This window comes from Lactuca sativa, chromosome 1 (assembly GCF_002870075.4).
Source record: "Lactuca sativa cultivar Salinas chromosome 1, Lsat_Salinas_v11, whole genome shotgun sequence".
In the NCBI taxonomy this organism is placed as follows: Eukaryota; Viridiplantae; Streptophyta; class Magnoliopsida; order Asterales; family Asteraceae; genus Lactuca; species Lactuca sativa.
The window spans coordinates 46,586,211-46,592,957 of NC_056623.2; positions in this window are offsets into that span (position 1 = coordinate 46,586,211).

The window sequence follows — 6,747 nt, forward strand, 5'->3', positions numbered from 1 at the left end:
CAAATAACAACTCACACGTCTCGGTTTCAAGAATATACAATATTATCGTCTCACTAATCACTTGTGATAATTCCATGAAATGATCCAAGTGAGCATGGGTTTAGTCCAATACTCTAATCTTATCAAAGCACTCATGAACTCTGCAGCAAACTTGTGCCATGTCTAAACACTTCAGACAATCTACAGATAGATTCATGACAATCTTCCTTCATACTTACTTCCAACGTATGACCGACTGTGGAGGTTCGAATAACCCACTTATTCTGGAAGTCAAAATATGCAAATTGAAACATAACAATAATACTTAATCCTATATGGCCTCAAGCTTATGAGAGTAAATAAAACACTTCTATTTAACCACCATATTGATTACTCATTATTATCATTTACTGTTTCAGAAAATCAACTTATTACTCAAATTACAACAATAGCTGTCCCATGCATAAAGCATGCACACTATGTTTCCTATGGCCCTTACTTTGTGAAATAGATCAATTGAAAAACTTTTCCAATGATGCTCATTTCACAATTCCCAATCCTTATCATTAGTGTAATAACATAAGGTTCTTTGCTACTATTAGAATATGCTAGATTCTAACATTTTATGCGACGATCCTTTCGTAAAGTTATAGCACAAAAGTCACCAAGACTTGGATAATGAAATTATGAAGTACTCTCTTAGAAATTGTTACAAGACAATTCCATAGACGTGAAGTCTCACATTCAAAGTATATTCCTTTGAATATCCTTCTCGCATAAAAGTTTCTAATCTGGGCATAGAATCTCAATATCCAACTCCCAATATAGAAACATTTCCACATTTGCCATATGACAACTCATTCTTAATAGAATCTTATCTATTCATAATAATGTCAATATGGTCCATCCAATACCATACTTCCAACTACTCACAAGCAACCAATCCTCCGCGAACTTTGGATCGTCCTTTGATAGTTGTTTAATTATTTTAGTCAAAACCGATTCTAGTCCTTTTTCCCTCTTAATGCGCTATACATTTGGAAAATTTTAGAATGGTCAAATATTATAGCATTTGCAATCGATCCTATACCCGAAGCGTATGGGACACGATGTATAATGTCTTACATAAAGATATGATATTTTATCAATCTTCTGCCATAATATTTTATGTGTCACATTCTCACAATTCGAACTATGAAGAGGGATGTCGTAATCATAATCGAAATTTGAGAACACATTATGTATCCTTTGACTAAATTTATTAAAATTTCTCAATCTAAGCTTTAGATTTTGAAATGAAGTATAATATTCTCTCCCTTAATTATAGCAAAACAATTTTTCAACCCATGCAACTTTGCAAATTGAATCTTTGTTTTTTCTATATTTAATATTGCTAACTTGCAATAGCCGCCATAACAAGCATATCACTTATGCTCCCACTATCATGATGATTATTAAGCATAACACTTATGCTCCCACTAGCTTTGACATGTATTCAGAAAACAAATGAACTTCCATAAAACAATGCCTATTGAATTTCTGAAATTCATATTTCTAATACCATATGCTTCGATAAGCCTTTATCTAAGCTTCTTAAACTATACACCTTTGCCTTAGATAGCTCATATGCTTGTTTAAACAATTATGAACTTATGTTACTAAGTTCCAAATGTTGAAACTAATTGCCAAATCTCACAATTCGAACTATGGAAAGGGATGCCGTAACCATAATCGAATTTGAGAATACAATTTTCACAATCGCTATCTTCTTAAAATCTCTCTTAGTGAAAGCATTTCCTCATAGTCATTTTCATGAAGGAGGGAATCTTATGACACTTAGATTTTATGGTGTATGAGTTTCTATCCATGTGAATTTGCCAAAACCAAAGTTTGTGACAAATCCAAACTCATATGGACTGAACTTTCTTAATCTTGATTTCTTGCCTCATGGTAACACGAGTGCCCACCATGTCTTCTAAGTAGTTTAGCAACTTATCCTTACATATCAATGTACTTTCCATTAATCAAGGTGCTTTGTCTTTATGCATTCAAATGAGAACTCATAGAACTCACATGCATAATTAACTCAATTGGAATGGCACAGAAACAAACTAATGTCAACACGATAGGCTGCAAACCTCAAGTCGTGTGCTAGTGATGATCGATAAGGTTTATTCTTGATTTGTTTTCGAAACCTTTTCAAAACATTAAAACTCCCACTGACTCCTTGACATATTAGATTCTCTTATCAAGAAACATTTCTTGATAAACAAATATTCAAGAGTTAGTGTAGCATTTATCAAGACAAAACACTTCACAAATTGGTCCTAGTTGGTCTTTGTCTTATCCAAGACATCACAACTTACCAATTTCTAATGTGCAAGAATAAGAAAACTTTTCCAAATTCCACATTTGTTAAGTGTTATAAACCTACTAAAGACTTTTTCACTCAAGTCACAATCTTAACTCTAAGACTTCATATTGGAACGAAGTATGATTGACTTCTTGACTTAACCATTTATACAATTCTTGTTCCTCTTCTTAGACATGCAAAATGCACTAAGACTCACTTAGAGGATCAATTGAGACACGGTTCTTAATCATTAAGACCTATCATAAACACAATAAAAGGTACTCTCCCTTCTTCTTAGCATAGAGAAACTTTTATCTTTATGCCTACTTGATTCTTCTTAATCATTCTGCTATTCATTGAAACATTTTTCAATCAACTCAGAATTACACTTAATCTTATAAGTACATTCATATTTACCAAACTTTAGTAAATCATGACGAATATCTTTATCACTCTTGTGGTGGACTTGATCAACGTATAATCTTGTGTACTTGATCTCCTAGTCCTTCAATTGACACTTTGTCAAAGAATTAGTCTAATTTCTAAATATGAAGTCTCTCATTCATAACACAACCAAGTTGTATGATTCCAAGTTTCTGTCCAATTAAAACTTGAGCGATGAGAAACTCTCCCTATTTGGCAAATTCTTCACATCTTCACAAATAACATAATTAAGAATCAAATCTATTATTGCTAATAATAGAAACCTTCAAACATCAATTTTTCATACACGCTATTGCAAGGATACATAAATAAAATCAAAATTTATTTTATTGCGGAAAAACTTGTCCTTACAATGCAATTCAACTGAAAAACTATGCTATTACATATTTCTTAGCAATCTACCCTAACTCGTAAGTAGCAGCTCAAAAATCTGATCTTTGAATCCATGCGATCGAAATCCATTTCTTCGTGATCAGATTCAACAGCTTCTTCATTAAGCTTCCTTTCTTTTCTTCAATCCTGCAAAACATCAAAATGTAATATTATCACATCATGTATTAAGAATCTAGAATAGGAACTCAAAAGAGTTAGTTAATGGATTTTACCTGAAGCAGAGCCATACGTCTTGACTCTCCCATCTCTTAGATCTCTCAGGTAGTTAGGGCAGCTTCGTCTCCAATGCCCTTTCTCTTGGCAATAAAAGCAAATGGACTCCTTTGTCACAACACATCGGACAATCACAGACTCAGCTCTTTCTGGACTTCCAATGTTGCCAGTGTCCCTTGAAGTTTGGGATTTTGATTCACCAGACAAATTTGTTTGACCAACACGCCAAATCATTGTTGATTCAGCAGCTATAAGCAAATAGGTGAGATCAATGAGGGTCACATCGTGATCCGTCATATAGTACTCTCCAATGAACTCACTATATGATTCAGGAAGTGACTGAAGAGCCCAGTCAACAGCCAACCCACTTGAAATCTCGACACCCAACTTGCTTAACCTATCAATGTGTGACTTCATCTCTAAGACGTGTGCACACACAGGTTTCCCATCTTCGTGTTTACTTGCCAAAAGGGCTTGAGTGATCTTGAAATTTTCAAGCCTTTGAACTTGTGGGTCAGGGAGAACAATTGGAGGAGGTGGAGGAAGTGAATCATGACTCTCATTTCCTTGATCGTATCTCGGAACGTCATCTTCATTTGGAAAGCTTGTTCCAAAGGATTTAGAAAGAGCATTGTAAGATTCAGACATCTACAAAACGGGAGAAAGTTCAAGTTAGGTTGATTAGAATTCTTGAAGCAACACCCAAATGAAACATCAAGCTAGGATCCAACACAATACTCTACAACCTAGAAGAGGGATGCCGTAATCTAGTTGCAGAATATTTGAAGGTAGGTAAATGACAATTTACCAATTTCCACCATGAAAAACGAAAAGGAAGTTTAAGTTTTAAATGAATTGAAACTCCTAGATCTTTTGAGATTCATTGAACTTTTCAATGGCATGTTTAATCTCGATTATGCCCTACTATTTGTGACTGGGATGTCAAGGATCACAAACAAGGTGTGAATAACCATATGAATCACGTGGTGCACCCAATGCTAGTATCACCTAATCAATGTGTCGGTTAGCCACACACGCTCCATTGATCTATGATAAGCATCGAGCCACCCTTCGCCACTAATGTCACCCCTAAATTAGTGTGTTGGTTAACCACACACGCTCCACTAACATTTAACAAGGGTACGAAGTGTAATTCCATGGGTTAGCATACAATTTCACATTTTGCCTAAAGTAACTATGATTTGGGAATTTGTATAAGCATTTAGTTACTTTGTACTTTATTATACTTATAATGGAAGGTTTCTGTCCTATCATACCCGTTCGGCTAACGACCCTCCACTAGTCAAGAGTGCGGTGGGTAAGAGTGGATACCCATTCAATCGCCATTTTATAGGCAATTTCCTTAAAGACCCCTTATAGACCAGCTTCGTGAATGAGGCCTACTAACGGTAAGACTGAATGTTTACTCATACATATATATATATATATATATATATATATATATATATATATATATATATATATATATATATATAATATTAGACTTTTAATGTTATATATATATATATATATATAGTATAGGGTGTATTTTACACTTTTAAAATACTAGGTAGTTTAACTTAGTAAATTACACTTTTAATTTAATTCAATGTAAACCAAAACTATATGGGTTTATTAAATCACTTTTAGTTATACACTTTAATTAATTAATAAAACCATAAGGGTGAGATTTGAACTTTTCAAATTACTAGGGTTTTAGAATTTAACATTTCAAAATTAAACCTTTAATTCAACTTTTAAATTCCAAAACTTGAGGGCAAGTTTTGAAACATTTCAAAACATAAGGGTTCGGAATTTAAATGTTTCAAAATTAAACTTTTTCATCAAAATTTAAATTCCAAAACTTGAGGCCAAGTTTTGAAACTTTTCAAAACATAAGGGTTCGGAATTTAAATGTTTCAAAATTAAACTTTTTCATCAAAATTTAAATTCCAAAACTTGAGGCCAAGTTTTGAAACTTTTCAAAACATAAGGGATCAAATAACAAATAACATAAATTAAACAATTAATTTGGAGATTATCTATATTTGACCTAATCTCATTTTATTCATAAGATAATTACCAAATAATTTAAATAATCCATATTTATCATATCAGGAAACTATTATTCAAAAGATTTGAAATTATCTTTTGTTTTATGAAGGATAATCATCCAAATATAATAAAAATCGAATTTTATCATCAAAATACGTTTTTGGTATTAATCCTTCAGCAAAACAGCAAGAAATCCCGATATTCCCTCTGTTTGACCCCTGGACTCGCCGAGTTCATCCACTGACTCGCCGCGTCAGGTCGGGCAGAGGCCAAAAAATCGTTTTTCAGTAAATAATTCAACATAACATCACATACAACAGAAACCAATCAAGGCTCTAATACCACTGATGGGTTTTAGGCATAAGAACAATCATATGTGCTCCTACAAACCCTGATGCTTGGATCTAGGTTTCTCAATTGTACATGCAATGAATCCAAGACTAATAAACCTTAGATCTAACATATAATAATCTGAATTAGGGTTTAGAGAATTACCTTTGATTGTTATATTGCAACAACAATCAATTCCTTGCTTAGATTGGCTTCAAAAGCTTAGTGCCCCAAGTGTTGCACCTCTAATGGAGTCACAAACACCACTAAGCAACTTGGATGAAGAGGAGAAGAAAGGAGGCTGCCCAAAAATGGCTAGAAACCCTAGAGGAATACTTGTCCACATTTTTGGGGCATAGGGGCCCTTTATATACATGTAGGCTATTAGGGTTTACAACTAGGAAACCCTAATCTGGTTGCTTAAGCCCTAAGCAGCCCATGGACTCCTTTAACATATCCCTTGGACGATTTCTAATGGGCTTCCCATAGAATTCGTCTAACCTACATATTATTAGGTGATCCATAGCCCAATTATAATTATCTTATAATTACAACTTCAGTCCCCTAAGTTTAATTAATCTCTTTTAGCCACAAAATTAATTCTTCATTAATCCTTGACTAATATTAATTAAACAATATGATTTCTCTTTTAATATATTATTCTCATAATATATTAATAAATCATAATTAAACCTTTCTCTCCTTAATTCATCCTACATATTGCTATGGTGAAGGCAACCCAAAAGGACCATGCTCATAATCGGGTCAAGTACATACCAAAATAGTTATGTACTTAGACACTAATCCAACACATATAAGCAAACATCATGCATAATGAGCCTTTAGCCTGACTGGACCGTCTCACATACCTTCAGTCTATTTGGACCGCTCTCCGAGCCTTCGGCACGTATGGATCGCATCGCTGGGCCTACAACCTATCCGGACCGCTCGTTGGGCCTTCGGTCTTACTAGCATACCCT